Source organism: Scyliorhinus torazame, chromosome 20, assembly GCF_047496885.1.
Source record: "Scyliorhinus torazame isolate Kashiwa2021f chromosome 20, sScyTor2.1, whole genome shotgun sequence".
NCBI lineage: Eukaryota > Metazoa > Chordata > Chondrichthyes > Carcharhiniformes > Scyliorhinidae > Scyliorhinus > Scyliorhinus torazame.
This window is the reverse complement of record NC_092726.1, coordinates 60,934,341-60,952,044: the sequence shown is the minus strand read 5'-3', so window position 1 is coordinate 60,952,044 and position 17,704 is coordinate 60,934,341. Positions and strand designations below refer to the sequence as shown.

The 17,704-nt window shown below is 50.3% G+C and overlaps 1 pseudogene; it reads right to left on the bottom strand.

Annotated features, from left to right (window-relative positions):
* Nucleotides 1-7,498: 7,498 nt before the first annotated feature.
* LOC140397168 (U2 spliceosomal RNA) lies at nucleotides 7,499-7,671 on the bottom strand (annotated as a pseudogene).
* Between the last annotated feature and the right edge of the window lie 10,033 nt (nucleotides 7,672-17,704).

The window sequence follows — 17,704 nt, the reverse complement described above, 5'->3', positions numbered from 1 at the left end:
GACCCTGGGGCTGGTTTAGCTCACTGGGCTAAATCGCTGGCTTTTAAAGCAGACCAAGGCAGGCCAGCAGCATGGTTCGATTCCCGTACCAGCCTTCCCGAACAGGCGCCGGAATGTGGCGACTAGAGGCTTTTCACAGTAACTTCATTGAAGCCTACTCGTGACAATAAGCAATTTTCATTTTCATTTCATTTCATGAAGCAATTGTGCTACCCACAATGCTACCGTGCTGCCCCTATTCACGCTGAGATACACCTGAACAAACAGATACACACACAGACACAGGCACACGCACAGGCAGGCACACACACACAGGCACACACACACAGACGCACAGGCACACACACGCACAGGCACACACGCGCACAGACACACGCACACACGTGCACACAGGCACACACACACACACAGGCACACACACACACACACACAGACACACACACACATACAGACACACACTGCAATGAAGTTACTGAGAAAATACCCTGGTCGCCAAACTCTGGCGCCTGTTCGGGAACGCTGAGGGAGAATTCATAATGTCCAATTAACCAAACAGCACGTCCTTCGGGACGTCAGGGAGGAAACCTGTGCACCCGGAGGAAACCCACGCAGACACGGGTAGAACGTGCAGACTCCGCACATACTGTGACCCAAGCCAGGATTCGAACCTGGGACCCTGGAGCTGTGAGGCCGCCGTGCCAACCACTGTGCTACCGTGTAACATACAGTGCCGCTTAAAGAATGACACACATACCACCCCCCCCCCATATACACACACACACGCGTACAGAAAATCACATACTTAAACTCAGACAGGCTGGTTCAATACATCTTTTAAATGGAGCGAGATTCATTCTCCATCTTTAACTTGGAGAGGTGTATCTGGCCTGTGTGTGACCCAAGTCACACACTGACTCTGAACATCCTCACAGCAGCTTGGGGACAGGCATTTTAAAGCACTTTTCATAACCTTTGGGTATCACAAACTGTTTCACAGGCAATGGAGCCCTTTTGAAAAGTGGTAATTTAGAAAATGGAACAGTTAATTTCACAGAGAGCGAGAGGCACAGAAACAGGATGAGATTGTGCTGTACATATTCCAGAGCTGTCACTGAGACACACACGAGATGTATACTATCAAATACTATTCTGAAGCATTTGATTAAATCACCCCTCAGAATAAATTCCAGTGTTTCAGAGCAAAGCTTCATCTATACTGTCCATCAAACACTCACAACTGTCTGGATTGGATTGGATTTTTTTATTGTCACGTGTACCGAGGTACAGTGAAAAGTATTTTTCTGTGAGCAGCTCAACAGATCATTAAGTACATGAGAAGAAAATGGAATAAAAGAAAACTCATAATCGGGCAACACAACATATACAATGTAACTACAAAAACACTGGCATCGGATGACGCATACAGGGTGATGTGTTAATGAAATCAGTCCATAAAAGGGTCATTTAGGAGTCTGGTGATAGTGGGGAAGAAGCTGATTTTGAGTCTGTTCGTGCGTGTTCTCAGACTTCTGTATCTCCTGCCCGATGGAAGAAGTTGGAAGAGTGAGTAAGCCGGGTGCGAGGGATCTTTGATTATACTGCCCGCTTTCCCCAGGCAGCGGGAGGTGTAGATGGAGTCAATGGATGGGAGGCAGGTTCGTGTGATGGACTGGGCGGTGTTCACGACTCTCTGATGTTTCTTGCGGTCCTGGGCCGAGCAGTTGCCATACCAGGCTGTGATGCAGCCTGATAGGATGCTTTCTATGGTGCATCTGTAAAAGTTGGTAAGAGTCAATGTGGACATGCCGAATTTCCTTAGTTTCCTGAGGAAGTATAGGCGCTGTTGTGCTTTCTTGGTGGTAGCGTCGACGTGGGTGGACCTGGACAGATTTTTGGAGATGTGCACCCCTTGGAATTTGAAACTGCTAACCATCTCCACCTCGGCCCCGTTGATACTGACAGGGGTGTGTACAGTACGTTGCTTCCTGAAGTCAATTACCAACTCTTTAGTTTTGCTGGCATTGAGGGGGAGATTGCTGTCGCTACACCACTCCACTTGGTTCTCTGTCTCCCTCCTGTATTCGGACTCATCGTTATTTGAGATCCGGCCCACTATGGTCGTATCGTCAGCAAACCTGTAGATGGAGTTGGAACCAAGTTTTGCCACGCAGTCGTGTGTGTACAGGGAGTAGAGTAGGGGGCTAAGTACGCAGCCGGTGTTGAGGACTATTGTGGAGGGTGTTGTTGTTCATTCTTACTGATTGTGGTCTGTTGGTCAGAAAATCGAGGATCCAGTTGCAGAGTGGGGAGCCAAGTTCTCTGTTTTGGAGCTTTGATATGAGCTTGGCTGGGATTATGGTGTTGAAGGCGGAGCTGTAGTCAATCAATACGAGTCTAATGTAGGAGTCCTTGTTTTCGAAATGCTCTAGGGATGAGTGTAGGGCCAGGGAAATGGTGTCTGATGTGGACCGGTTGCAGCGGTATGCGAATTGCAGTGGATCAAGGCATTCTGGGAGTATGGACGTGATGCGCTTCATGATCAACCTCTCGAAGCACTTCATTATGACTGAAGTCAGGACCACTGGTCGTCAGTCATTGAGGCACGTTGCCTGGTTCTTCTTTGGTACCGGTATGATGGTGGTCTTCTTGAAGCAGGTGGGGACCTCGGAGTGGAGTAGGGACAGCTTAAAGATGTCCGCGAATACCTCTGCCAGCTGGTCCGTGCAGGCTCTGAGTGCACGACCAAGGATCCCGGCTGGGCCTGTCGCCTTCCGAGGGTTCACTTTCAGGAAGGCCAATCTGACTTCGGAAGCTGTGTTGGTGGGTATGGGTGAATTATGGGCTGCTGTGGCACTCGCCAGCGGGTTGTTGGTTACCTGCTCGAACCGAGCATAGAATGCATTGAGTTCACCGGGGAGGGGTGTGCTGCTGCCAGAGATACTGTTCGGCTTCGCTTTGTAGCCCGTTATGTTGTTTAGCCCTTGCCACAACCGCCGAGAGTCTGTCTGTGACTCTAGCTTGGTTTGATATTCTCTCTTGGCATTCCGGATGGCTTTGCGGAGGTCGTACCTGGATTTCTTGTATAGGTCAGGGTCCTCTGCCTTGAACACCTCAGATCTGTCCTTCAGTAGGGAGTCAATCTCGCGATTGAGCCATGGTTTCCGTTTGGGGAACGCACGTACTGCTTTCTTTGGCATGCAGTCGTCCACACATTTTCTGCTGAAGTCTGTGACGGTGGTGGCATACTCATTTAAGTTGGTCGCCGTGTTCTTAAATATGGACCATCCATGCATCTAAGCAGTCACATAAGAGCTCTTCGGTCTCCTCGGACTAGCACTGCACAACCTTCTTAGGTGTGCTGGAAGATGAGGGTGATGATGCCTTTCCTCATGGACTCTGACATGCTGTCTCCCAGAAGCATACTCTCGTACACTTCCAGCAGGTCTGGGCCCATGCAGTCCTGCAGCGCCAAGTACAACTCAACCGGTAAGCTTCCGGGAGTTTTACTCGTCTCGAAGGACTTGACGGCCTTTGTCAGCTCATCCAGAGTAAGCGGTTTGTCCTGGCTTTCCAGCTCGCTGTCGCCTGAGACCTCCGTGATAGTCGACAGTAAGGTCTGGGAAACAGTGCTATCTGTTGGCTTCTGGTCATACAGTCCGGCATAAAAGGATTGGCTGATCCTCAGGATGTCAGACTGCGATGACTTTACAGAGCCATCTTCTTCCTTCAGGCTGCTGATCACAGAGGTCTCTCTGTGCACCTTTTGGAAGAAGAAGCGTGAGCACTTTTCATCCTGCTCCACGGAGCGGACTCTGGAACGGAAGATAACCTTGGAGGCGTCCGAGGTGTAGAGCGAGGCTTGCTGGCTCTTCACCTCTTGGAGGTCCTCCTTCACATCGACCCCCATCGACTGCAGCTGGAGCAAATTCTGCATACTTTTCTGGAGCCTGGACATGACCCCTCGTCTCTCTCTCACCTTTTGAACGCCCTTGAGGATTAAAAACATTTTGACGTACCCCTTGATTGCTTCCCACCAGAGATGTGGGGCATCAAAGAGGGGTTTCGCTGTTCTCCAACCTTTGTAATCCCTCCTGAGTTCCTCGAGGTTTTCAGGGGTCAGCAGTTTTACATTCAGCTTCCATGTCCCGCTGCCTACCCCCTGGTCTTCCTGCAGGTGGCAGTCGGCCAGTAGGAGGCAGTGATCAGAGAAGAACACCGGCTTTACATCGGGGACCTGACCGTGAAAGCTCGGGACACAAAGAAGAAGTCTATCCTGGAGTGGACGGACCCGTCTGGCCATGACCATGTGTATCTACGCTGCGCTCCGTCTGCAGGCTTGCTGCAGACGTCGAGCAGCTTGGCATCTTTTACCGTTTCCATCAGGAGTCTGGACGTAGCGTCTAGTTTGCTGTCGGCTCTGCTGGATCGTCCTGCCGGATCGATGATGCAGTTGAAGTCACCGCCCAGAATGACCGGCTTGGAGGTGGCCAACAGCAATGGGAGTTGCTGAAGGCCTGCCAGCCGCTCACTTTTTACGGCCGGGGCGTACACATTAATAAGTCTGAGAGGGGTGCTGTTGTATTTGACGTCTGCTACGAGGAGGCGCCCGGCCACCACCTCCTTAACGTCGGAGATGGTGAAGTTGCCTCCCCGCAGCAGAATACCCAGGCCGGAGGAGCGGCAGTCGTTTCCTCCTGACCCGATGGATGGCCCGTGGGACCACCAGCTCGACCAGCGCCTGTAGTTGCTGAGGTGCGGAATTCCGCACTCCTGCAGGAACAGTAGGTCAGCTTTCACATTTGCTAAATAGTTGAGTGTGGCTACACACCGCAAAGTAACTTTGATGCTTCGCACATTTATGGATGCAATTTGAAAACCCATTATAGAAAGGGAGATTTACCAGTCTCAGAGTCCATAGTCTATACAGTTGGCTGTTCCAGCTGTTGGATGTTCCCCAGCATGCCGGGGGTGCTCGCAAACTGTTGCACAGTTGCAGGGCTGAGAAAACTGTCCTCGTCCGCACTGGTCCCGTGAACCTGATGCAGATGCATTGCGGGGGTGGTGTTGGGGTTGCAGGCCGGTCTTCGCCTGGGTTGCTGCTGCTTGTTACTTTCGGGGGTTGGTCTTTGACCTTGTTTTCGATGTCCGGCGTTTGGTGGCCGTTGGTCATATTGCTGTTCCCATCAGCCAGAGGTTGGTTGTCTCGGCGGGTTTTATTTTCTTCCCTGTCTGTGGTCGGGGGGGGGTCTGTGCATCCCGTTCCACATTGGTGCTTTGCCTCTTTATTTGAGGCCGATTCTTGTCTTGTTTTCCCTCATCGGAGGAGGTGTCGGCGCTAAGTGCGCTGGCTGAAAGGTGTCGCTTTTTGCCACTCCCCCTCGGGGGGTTCTTCAGTTTGTTTTTTTGTTTCCTCTTCGTTTGTGCCTGTTCACTGCTTCCCAGGGGCCTTTATACTTCGTCCCATCCTCTTCCATTGAGTGTTCCTCGTCAGGTGAGGCTGGGGTTGAGTTGTCCGGTCGTGCTGGGGCCTCTTCTTTTTATTGGGGGCCCTTCTGTTAATTTTCCGCATTCTGTACCGTGGTGTCTTTTTCGGTGGAGGGTGTATGAACCTCTTCTGTGGTCGGCTTTTTAACTCCGCTGCTGATGGTCTGTGCATATGTCGCCCCGCGTTTCGGGCAGGCCCTGTAAAGATGGCCGGCCTCCCCACACAGGTTGCAGCACTTGTCTTGCTTGGAGTCCTTAGTCGTGTGTCCCTCCTGCCTGCAGTTTTTGCAGAATGTCACGCTGCAGTTTGCGGCAACATGCCCGTTTTGCCACAGGTGTGGCATACTCGTGGCAGTCCCACGTAATAGAGGTAGCCACGATTTCCTCCAATGGCGAAACTGGAGGGGGGATGCAGGATGGTTCCGTTGCCGTCTGTTCTCAGAGTCACCTTGATCTGGTACTCACTTGTCCAGATGCCGAAGGTGTCTTTCACTTGCACGCTGTCACTTTTCAGCTTAGCGTACCTGGCGAGGAACGTGAGCACATCAGACACGGGGACGTGGGGGTTGTACTTGTGCAGTGTAACAACCCGAGTTTGCTGCGACGGTATCGTAAACAGAGGCTCCGCAGTCATGATCGACAGGGGACGCTGGTTACCTTTTTCCTTGAAGACGTTCAAGAATCTGATGCACGCTGCGACGCTCATGAAGGTGACATCAAAATATCCACTGTTGGGGAAGCTTTGCAAGCAGAAGATCTCTGTTGCTTTGAACCCACAACACTCGAGCAGCACCCGCTTCACGAAGAGTTTCCGGTCCAAAGGTGACTCTCCTTCCGTTTTCTTCACTGTGACTTGGACAGTGTTTCGCAGTCCCCAGCCTGGTGGTTGGGATGCAGCTGCATCCATAGCTCGAACGTTGGGTCTTAACTGTATCGTAGTTGGCTTTGGGCAGCATGTAGATCCACCAATAGCAGCCGAGCTCCAAACGTTTCCTCTTTGACGACTTCAATCCCTCCGAGTTCTCCAGTCCACGATCGACATCGAAATCCTCAGGTTCCCTCGATTAAATGAGACTACACTTGATCTTAGCCAAAATGCCGAGCAGCGACAGCCCAGAATTTCCGGCTATGACTCTTGTCCTCCTAGTCCACCGACATTCAGGTGCACCTTGCTGCGCTCGACTGTGCTTTGGAACTTTTAGTCCACGGTCACTTTTGGTCAAGAGACCTCCAGCTTGGCCGAGCACGGTGGAGTCTGTGCATGCAGAACCAGTAAAACAGGGTGACATCGTCTGGCACGCCTTCCACTGTCATGACCAGAAGAAATGGAGACTCTGTGAAGGCCCAGTGACACCCAACGCAGGGAGTCGAAGAAACCTCCAGCTTTGCCGAACAAAGGGCAATCCGTGCAAGCAGCAAGTACTGGCGGAATCCAACAGGGGGCAATGTCTAGTCCCACTGAGCTCCACCCTGGCGTGTTGGTCGTGGAGTCAGGATACCGAAATGAGACGCCGTGAAGGTACACCTACATCCAAATCAGGATGCCATTCAGTCTGTCGCCACACTTCCCCGTTGTGCAGGATGAAGGGATGTGGTAACTGAAGTGAGGAGAAGGCAAGTCGCCATCCTGGGGTGAGAGCGAGTGGCCTGTAAAAAGCAGCAGGAAATCTGTGTGGCATATCAGCTGAAAACGGAGCCTGGCTGCCGTAAGTCCGCGAACATTCGGCTCGCAACATTAATGCACGAAGTGCCCGCCAGCAGAAAAGGTAGCAATGCTTTGGAGCCTGAAAGACGATAAATTGGTCAGGATGAGACAACTGGACAAGAGAGAAAAGGGGAAGCCAGGTTTTGCGCCATTTTCTGCTTTTGTACTTCTTGCTCCCCTAAGCGGGGTGAAGGCACCATTCCTGGAAGCATTGCAAGACCAGTCGATGCGTGGAGCGGAAGGAGCAAGCCCCTGAACCATCTGTTTTGCGCCACATTCTGTTTTATAATTTTTGCTCCCCAAAAACGGGGTGAAGGCACCATTCCTGGAAGCATTGCAAGACCAGGTTGATGCGTGGAGCGGAAGGAGCAAGCCCCTGAACCATCTCCGCGTCCCAAAAATCAATTTAATATTCAGTCCTCAGCTCGAGGACATATCAGATATTAAACTGATAAGAACAGATTTTTTTTTCAAAAAAATATACTTTATTCATAAAAATTTATCATGAGCATTACAGAAACATTTCAAATTGTCTTGACTGTACATTTCCGGCAGGGTTACATGTTGCCTTGACTTTCTTTCATTCAATTTTGATATTGACATACACATATCACTCTTTACATTACTGTTCCTTCTTAAATATTTACAGTGCCATGTTTGTTTTATACATTGGAGTGTCGGTTGCCCAAACCGAGGGGCTTTACACTGTTACCCGCCCCTCGGTGTACATTTGCTGGAAAGACTTTACACAGTGGTGTTTCCCCATTGCACCTTGGCAGCAGCTGCCCCAAGCTTGAGGTGCGTCCCTCAGCACGTAGTCCTGGACCTTAGAATGTGCCAGTCTGCAACACTCGGTCGAGGACAATTCTTTGCACTGGAAGATCAGCAAGTTTCGGGCAGACCAAAGAGCGTCTTTCACCGAGTTGATGACCTTCCAGCAGCAGTTGATATTCGTCTCGGTGTGTGTCCCTGGAAACAGTCCGTAGAGCACAGAGTCCTGTGTCACACATCTGTTCGGGATAAACCTTGACAAATACCACTGCATCTCTCTCCAGACCTTCTTTGCAAAGGCACATTCCACAAGGAGGTGTATGACCGTCTCATTTCCCCCACAGCCACTCCGAGGGCAGCGTGCATTGGCGCAGAGCCTTCGGGTGTGCATGAAGAATCTGACAGGGAGGGCCCTTCTCACCACCAGCCAAGCTAGGTCTTGGTGCTTGTTTGAAAGTTCTGGTGATGAGGCGTTCTGCCAGATGACTCTGGCAGTCTGCTCAGTGAACCATCCAACGTCCTCCACGGTCTCCTTTTCCCTGAGGGCCTCGAGGACATTACGTGCTGACCACTGCTTCATTGCCTTGTGGTGAAAGGTGTTTTCCTTCAAAAACTTTTCCACGAAGGACAGGTGGTACGGTACGGTCCAACTACTTGGAGCGTTCCGCGGCAATGAGGCCAGACCCATCCTTCGTAACACCGGGGACAGGTAGAACCTCAGTATGTAGTGACACTTGGTGTTTGCATACTGGGGGTCCACGCACAGCTTGATGCAGCTGGACACAAAGGTGGCCAACAGGGTGAGGGAGGCGTTGGGTACATTCCGCCCTCCCTTCTCCAGAGGTTTGTACATGGTGTCCCTTCGGACACGGTCCATCTTGGATCGCCAGATAAATTTGAAGATGGCCCGGGTGACTGCTGTGGTGTAGGGTCGGGTTATGGGCTAGACCTTCGCCACGTACAGTAACACCGAGAGTGCTCACACCTGATGACCAGGGTTTTGCCCGCAATGGAGAGGGAGTGTTGCTCCCACCAGCCCAGTTTCTGTCTTACCTTGGCGATGCGCTCCTCCCAGTTTTTGGTGCACACCCCAGCAGCTCAGAATCATATCCCCAGCACCTTCAGGTAATCCGAACTGACAGTGAAGGGGACAAAGTACCGGTCGGCCCAGTTCCCAAAGAACATGGCCTCGCTCTTGCCCCGGTTTACCTTGGCTCTCGAGGCCAGTTCAAACTGGTCGCAGGTGGTCAAGAGCCTGCGTACAGACGCAGGATCCGAGCAGAAGACGGCAACGTCGGCCATGTACAGGGAGGCCTTGTACAGTGGATCTTATACCCGGATCCCTCCTGATGGACTCGGCAAAAGGTTCTATGCAGCACACAAACAGGGCAGAGGAGAGAGGGCAGCCCTGCCTGACTCCAGATTTGATCTGGAACTTTTCTGATTCCCACCCATTGATTGAGACTGCGCTATAGATGTTTGTGTAGAGCAGTTTGATCCAATTGCGAATTCCCTCCCCAAATCCCATTTTGGAGAGCACGTCCATCATGTAGTTCGGGAGAGAGAGAGAGCCGGGAAATTGGAAACAGCGCGGGAGTTTGAAAAAGCGCGGGAGCTGCGAGGCAGAGGGGACAGTTTAAAAGGTCGCTGCGTGGGTGAGGTAAGTACTGCTTAACAACTTCCTTACCTTGCAGGTCAGCTGTTAGTTCGGGAGAGAGAGAGAGAGCCAGGACCTTAAAAACAGCGCGCGAGTTTGAAAAAGCGCGGGAGCTGCGAGGCAGAGGGGACAGTTTAAAAGGTCGCTGCCTGGGTGAGGTAAGTACAGATTAACAACTTACTTACCTTGCAGGCCCAGTCGATTTCAGCAGGAGCGGAGCAGGCTAGTCCATTTCAGCGGGGGCAGTGCGTAAGTGATTTCTGGGAGGTAAGTCTCTCCTTTAAAGACACTTACCTGGTCCCGTTTTCGGTCCCTCTTTGCTGGTTTTTAAAAAATTGTTTAGTGTTTAAGGCGGGAACAGGAAGTCGACCCGCGGACTTCTGGGAAGACCCTCACCAATAAATTCTGGTGGAGAGGAAACCCGAGACACTACACGTGTAGTGTCTCCCACCCGCCCTCCTCCTCTAACCTAATAATAAAACCCATTGGTGTGAGGTAAGTACCATATTTTATTATTATTTTTTTTTAAATAAAAAGATGTAATTTAGTTGTTAGCCAGATCTTGGTAGAAAGTTAGAGGGGTGGCAGGGAAGGGAGTGCAATGTTCCTCCTGCAGGATGTTTGAGGTGAGGGATGCCGTTAGTGCCCCTGCTGATTTTACCGGCAGGAAGTGCTGCCATCTCCAGCTCCTCCAAGTCCGAGTTAGGGAACTGGAGCTGGAGTTGGAAGAACTTCGGATCATTCGGGAGGCAGAGGGGGTTACACCAAAGATTGGAGATAGATGGGTAACTGTAAGGGGGACTGGGAAAAAGCAGCCAGTGCAGGGATCCCCTGCGGTCGTTCCCCTGAGAAACAAGTATACCGCTTTGGATACTTGTGGGGGGGACGACTTACCAGGGGTAAGCCATGGGGCACGGGCCTCTGGCACGGAGTCTGTCCCTGTTGCTCAGAAGGGAAGGGGAGAGAGGAGCAGAGCATTAGTAATTGGGGACTCGATAGTCAGGGGCACAGATAGGAGATTTTGTGGGAGCGTGAGAGACTCACATTTGGTATGTTGCCTCTCAGGTGCAAGGGTACGTTATGTCTCGAATCGTGTTTTCAGGGTCCTTAAGGGGGAGGGGGAGCAGCCCCAAGTCGTGGTCCACATTGGCACTAACGACATTGGTATGAAAGGGGATAAGGATGTCAGGCAGGCTTTTAGGGAGCTAGGATGGAAGCTCAGAACTAGAACAAACAGATTTATCTCTTGGTTGTTGCCGGTGCCACGTGATAGTGCGATGAGGAATAGGGAGAGAGAGCAATTAAACACGTGGCTACAGGGATGGTGCAGGCGGGAGGGATTCAGATTTCTGGATAATTGGGGCACTTTCTGGGGAATGTGGGACCTCTACAGACAGGATGGTCTACATCTGAACCTGAGTGGCACAAATATCCTGGGCGGGGGGGGGGGGGGGGAGATGTGTTAGTGCTCTTTGGGGGGGGGGGTGTTAAACTAATGCAGCAGGGACATGGGAACCTGGATTCTAGTTTTAGGGTAAGGGAGAATGAGCGTATAGAGGTCAGGAGCTCAGAGTTGACGTCGCAGGAGGGGGCCAGTGTTCAGGTAGGTGGTTTGAAGTGTGTCTACTTCAATGCCAGGAGTATACGAAACAAGGTAGGGGAACTGACAGCATGGGTTGGTACCTGGGACTTCGATGTTGTGGCCATTTCGGAGACATGGATAGAGCAGGGACAGGAATGGATGTTGCAGGTTCCGGGGTTTAGGTGTTTTAGTAAGCTCAGAGAAGGAGGCAAAAGAGGGGGAGGTGTGGCGCTGCTAGTCAAGAGCAGTATTACGGTGGCGGAGAGGATGCTAGATGGGGACTCTTCTTCCGAGGTAGTATGGGCTGAAGTTAGAAACAGGAAAGGTGAGGTCACCCTGTTGGGAGTTTTTTATAGGCCTCCAAATAGTTCTAGGTATGTAGAGGAAAGGATGGCGAGGATGATCCTGGATAAGAGCGAAAGTAACAGGGTAGTTATTATGGGAGACTTTAACTTTCCAAATATTGTTTGGAAAAGATATAGTTCGAGTCCATTAGATGGGTCGTTTTTTGTACAGTGTGTGCAGGAGGGTTTCCTGACACAGTTTGTTGACAGGCCAACAAGAGCTGAGGCCACGTTGGATTTGGTTTTGTGTAATGAACCAGGCCAGGTGTTGGATTTGGAAGTAGGAGAGCACTTTGGGGACAGTGACCACAATTCGGTGACGTTTACGTTAATGATGGAAAGGGATAAGTATACACCGCAGGGCAAGAGTTATAGCTGAGGGAAGGGCAATTATGATGCCATTAGACGTTTCTTGGGGGGGATAAGGTGGAGAAGTAGGCTGCAAGTGTTGGGCACACTGGATAAGTGGAGCTTGTTCAAGGATCAGCTACTGCGTGTTCTTGATAAGTATGCAACGGTCAGGCAGGGAGGAAGGCGCCGAGCGAGGGAACCGTGGTTTACCAAAGAAGTCGAATCTCTTGTTAAAAGGAAGAAGGAGGCCTATGTGAAGATGAGGTGTGAAGTTTCAGTTGGGGCGATGGATAGTTACAAGGTAGCGAGGAAGGATCTAAAGAGAGAGCTAAGACGAGCAAGGAGGGGACATGAGAAGTATTTGGCAGGAAGGATCAAGGAAAACCCAAAAGCTTTCTATAGGTATGTCAGGAATAAGCGAATGACTAGGGAAAGAGTAGGACCAGTCAAGGACAGGGATGGGAAGTTGTGTGTGGAGTCTGAAGAGATAGGCGAGATACTAAATGAATATTTTTCGTCTGTATTCACTCAGGAAAAAGAGAATGTTGTGGAGGAGAATGCTGAGACCCAGGCTAATAGATTAGATGGCATTGGGGTACGTAGGGAAGAGGTGTTGGCAATTCTGGACAGGCTGAAAATAGATAAGTCCCTTGGGCCTGATGGGATTTATCCTAGGATTCTCTGGGAGGCCAGGCAAGAGATTGCTGGACCTTTGGCTTTGATTTTTATGTCATCATTGGCTACAGGAAGAGTGCCAGAGGGCTGGAGGATAGCAAATGTGGTCCCTTTGTTCAAAAAGGGGAGCAGAGACAACCCTGGCAACTAGAGACCGGTGAGCCTCACGTCTGTAGTGGGAAAAGTCTTGGAGGGGATTATAAGAGGCAAGATTTATAATCATCTAGATAGGAATAATATGATCAGGGATAGTCAGCATGGCTTTGTGAAGGGTAGGTCATGCCTCACAAACCTTATCGAGTTCTTTGAGAAGTTGACTGAACAGGTAGACAAGGGTAGAGCAGTTGCTGTGGTGTATATGGATTTCAGCAAAGCGTTTGATAAGGTTCCCCACGGTAGGCTATTGCAGAAAATACGGAGGCTGGGGATTGAGTGTGATTTAGAGATGTGGATCAGAGATTGGCTAGCTGAAAGAAGACAGAGGGTGGTGGTTGATGGGAAATGTTCAGAATGGAGTTCAGTCACAAGTGGAGTACCACAAGGATCTGTTCTGGGGCCGTTGCTGTTTGTCATTTTTATCAATGACCTGGAGGAAGGCGCAGAAGGGTGGGTGAGTAAATTTGCAGACGACACTAAAGTCAGTGGTGTTGGCGATAGTGTGGAAGGATGTAGCAGGTTACAGAGGGATATAGCTAAGCTGCAGAGCTGGGCTGAGAGGTGGCAAATGGAGTTTAATGTAGAGAAGTGTGAGGTGATTCACTTTGGGAGGAATAACACGAATGCGGAATATTTGGCTAATGGTAAAGTTCTTGAAAGTGTGGATGAGCAGAGGGATCTAGGTGTCCATGTACGTAGATCCCTAAAAGTTGCGACCCAGGTTGATAGGGTTGTGAAGAAGGCCTATGGAGTGTTGGCCTTTATTGGTAGAGGGATTTAGTTCCGGAGTCAGGAGGTCATGTTGCAGCTGTACAGAACTCTGGTACGGCCGCATTTGGAGTATTGCGTACAGTTATGGTCACCGCATTATAAGAAGGACGTGGAGGCTTTGGAGCGGGTGCAGAGGAGATTTACCAGGATGTTGCCTGGTATGGAGGGAAAATCTTATGAGGAAAGGCTGATGAACTTGAGAGAGAAGAAGGTTAAGAGGAGACTTAATAGAGGCATACAAAATGATCAGGGCGTTGGATAGGGTGGATAGTGAGATCCTTCTCCCGAGGATGGAAATGGCTGGCACGAGGGAACATAGCTTTAAACTGAGGGGTAATAGATATATGACAGAGGTCAGAGGTAGGTTCTTTCCGCAAACAGTAGTGAGACCGTGGAATGCCCTACCTGCTACAGTAGTGAAATCGCCAACATTGAGGGCATTTAAAAGTTTATTGGATGAACATATGGATGATAATGGCATAGTGTAGGTTAGATGGCCTTTCTTTCGGTGCAAAATCTTGGCAAAGGGCCTGTACTGCGCTGTATTGTTCTATGTTCTATGTTCTATGTAGGTACGCGATATTCTGTCAAAAGCCATCTCCTGGTCAAGGCTGATGAGGCAGGTGTCCATCCTCCTGTCCTGAACGTAGACGATCGTATCCCTCAGTAGCGCGAGGCTATCAGAGATCTTCCTGCCGGGTACAGCACAGGTCTGGTCAGGGTGGATCACCGACTCCAGAGCAGACCTGACCTGATTGGCGATGACCTTTGCTAGAATTTTGTAGTCCACATTCAACAGTTAAATGGGTCGCCAATTTCGAATTTATTCCCTTTCCCCCTTCTGCTTGTAGATGAGGGTGATGATGCCTTTCCTCATGGACTCTGAGATGCTCCCTTCCAGAAGCATATTCTCGTATACTTCCAGCAGGTCTGGGCCCATCCAGTCCCACAGAGCCGAATACAACTCAACCGGTAAGCCGTCGCTTCTCGGAGTCTTACTCGTCTCGAAGGACTTGACAGCCTTTGTCAGCTCGTCCAGAGTTAGTGGTTTGTCCAGGTTTTCCAGCTCGCTGTCGCCTATGACCTCCGTGATAGTCGACAGGAAGGTCTGCGAAACAGTGCTATCTGTTGGCTCCAGGTCATACAGTCCGGCATAAAAGGATTGGCAGATCCTCAGGATGTCAGACTGCGATGACTTTACAGAGCCATCTTCTTCCTTCAGGCTGCTGATCACAGAGGTCTCTCTGTGCATCTTTTGGAAGAAGAAGCGTGAGCACTTTTTGTTCTGCTCCACGGAGCGGACTCTGGAACGGAAGATAACCTTGGAGGCCTCCGAGGTGTAGAGCGAGGCTTGCTGGCTCTTCACCTCTTGGAGATCCTCCTTGACATCCATCCCCATCGACTGCAGCGGGAGCAAATTTTGCATACTTTTCTGGAGCCTGGACATGACCCCTCGTCTCTCTCTCACCTTTTGAACGCCCTTGAGGATGAAAAATCTCTTGATATTCCCCTTGATTGCTTCCCACCAGAGGTGTGGGGCCTCAAAGAGGGGTTTCACTGTTCTCCAACCTTTGTAATCCCTCCTGAGTTCCTCGAGGTTCTCAGGGGTCAGCAGTTTTACATTTAGCTTCCATGTCCCCCTGCCTACCTCCTGGTCTTCTTGCAGGTGGCAGTCGGCCAGTAGGAGGCAGTGGTCAGAGAAGAACACCGGCTTTACATCGGTGGACCTGACCGTGAAAGCACAGGACACAAAGAAGAAGTCTATCCTGGAGCGGACGGACCCGTCTGGCCGTGACCATGTGTATCTGCGCTGCGCTCCGTCTGCAGGGTCGCTGCAGACGTCGAGCAGCTAGGCGTCTTTTACCGTTTCCATCAGCAGTCTGGACTTAGCGTCTCGTTCAACTGATAAGAACAGATTTTTTTTTCCCAAAAAAATATACTTTATTCATAAAATTTATCATAAGCATTACAGAACATTTCAAATTGTCTTGACTGTACATTTCCGGCAGAGTTACACATTGCCTTGATTTTCTTCCATTCAATTTTGATATTGTTATACACATATCACTCTTTACATTACGATTCCTTCTTAAATATTTACATTGTCGTGTTTGTCTTCTACATTGGAGTGTTGGTGGCCCAGACCGAGGGGGGGGGGGGTTTACACTCTTACCCGCCCCTCGGTCTACATTTGCTGGTAAGACTTTACACAGTGGTCTTTCCCCATTGCGCCTTGGCCCCAGCTGCCCCAAGCGAGAGTGCGTCCTTCATTTCGAAGTTATGGACCTTGGAATGTGGCAGTCTGCAACACTCGGTCGAGGACAATTCTTTGCACTGGAAGATCAGCATGTTTCGGGCAGACCAAAGTGAACTTTCACCGAGTTGATGACCTTCCAGCAGCAGTTGATGTTTGTCTCGGTGTGTGTCCCTGGAAACAGTCCGTAGAGCACAGAGTCCTTTGTCACAGATCTGCTCGGTATGAAACTTGACAAGTACCACTGCATCTCTCTCCAGACCTTCTTTGCAAAGGCACATTCCACAAGGAGGTGGGTGCCCGGCTCATTTCCCCCACAGCCACTGCGAGGGCAGCGTGCATTGGCGCAGAGCCTTCGGGTGTACATGAAGTATCTAGCGGGGAGTGCCCATCTCACCACCAGCCAAGCTAGGTCTTGGTGCTTGTTTGAAAGTTCTGGTGAGGAGGCGTTCTGCCAGATGACTCTGACAGTCTGCTCAGGGAACCATCCAACGTCCTCCACAGTCTCCTTTTCCCTGAGGGCCTGGAGGACATTACGTGCTTACCACTGCTTCATTGCCTAGTGGTCAAACGTGTTTTTCTTCAAAAACGTTTCCACGAAGGACAGATGGTACGGCACGGTCCAACTACTTGGAGCGTTCCGCGGCAACGAGGCCAGGCCCATCCTTCATCACACGGAGGACAGGTAGAACCTCAGTATGTAGTGTCACTTGGTGTGTTGCCTCCCTGGTGCAAGGGTCAAGGATGTCTCGGACCGGCTGCAGGGCATTCTGGGGGCGTGGGGGGTGAACAGCCAGCTGTCGTGGTGCACATAGGCACCAACGATAGAGAGAAAAACGGGACGAGGTCCTCCAAGCTGAATTTAGGGAGCTAGGAATTAAACTATAAAGTAGGACCTCAAAGGTAATAATCTCAGGATTGCTACCAGTGCCACGAGCTAGTCAGAGTAGGATTGTCAGGATAGAGAGGATGGCTACGTGGCTCGAGAGATGGTGCAAGAGGGAGGGATTCAAATTCCTGGGACATTGGAACCGGTTCTGGGGGAGGTGGGACCAGTACAAACCGGACGGTCTGCACCTGGGCAGGACTGGAACCGATGTCCTAGGGGGGGGGGCGGTGTTTGCTAGAGCTGTTGGCGAGAATTGAAACTAATGTGGCAGGGGGATGGGAACCGATGCAGGAATTTGGAAGGTAGTAAAACAGGGACAGAAATAAAAGGCAGTAAGGGGGAAAGTGTAAGGCAGAGAAGCCATAGTCACTAATCAAAAAGTGCGACAGTACAAGGTACAGTGACTGAGGGGAGCTCAGTGAATAGGACCAGGAATACTAAAAAAAATAAAACGGGAAGTGAAAACATTAATGGTAAGCGACGCGGCAGGTTGTTACAGGAAGATGTGGGTTCAACGACAAGGAAAATTAGGAGAAAGATTAAGAGGAAATATAACTTAGGAGAGGTTACTGATTGAGGTGTTAACATTCAGAACAGAGGTAAAAAAAAGCCAACATAAGTGTACTTTACCTGAATGCTCGTAGTATTCGGAATAAGGTAAATGAGTTGATGGCGCAAATCATCGTGAATGAGTATGATTTAGTGGCCATTACTGAAACATGGTTAAAGGATGGTCACGACTGGGAGTTAAATATCCGAGGGCATCAAACTTTTCGGAAGGACAGAGTGGATGGTAAGGGAGGTGGTGTAGCTCTGTTATTTAAGGATGACATCCGGGCAACAGGAAGGGATGACATTGGTGCTATGGAGGAATAGGTTGAATCCATTTGGGTGGAAATCAGATATAGTAAGGCGAAAAAGTCACTGATAGGAGTACTCTATAGGCCACCAAATAATAACATTATGGTGGAGCAGGCAATAAACAAAGAAATAACAGATGCATGTAGAAATGGTACAGCAATCTACATGTTGATTGGTTTAACCAGGTCGGTCAAGGCAGCCTTG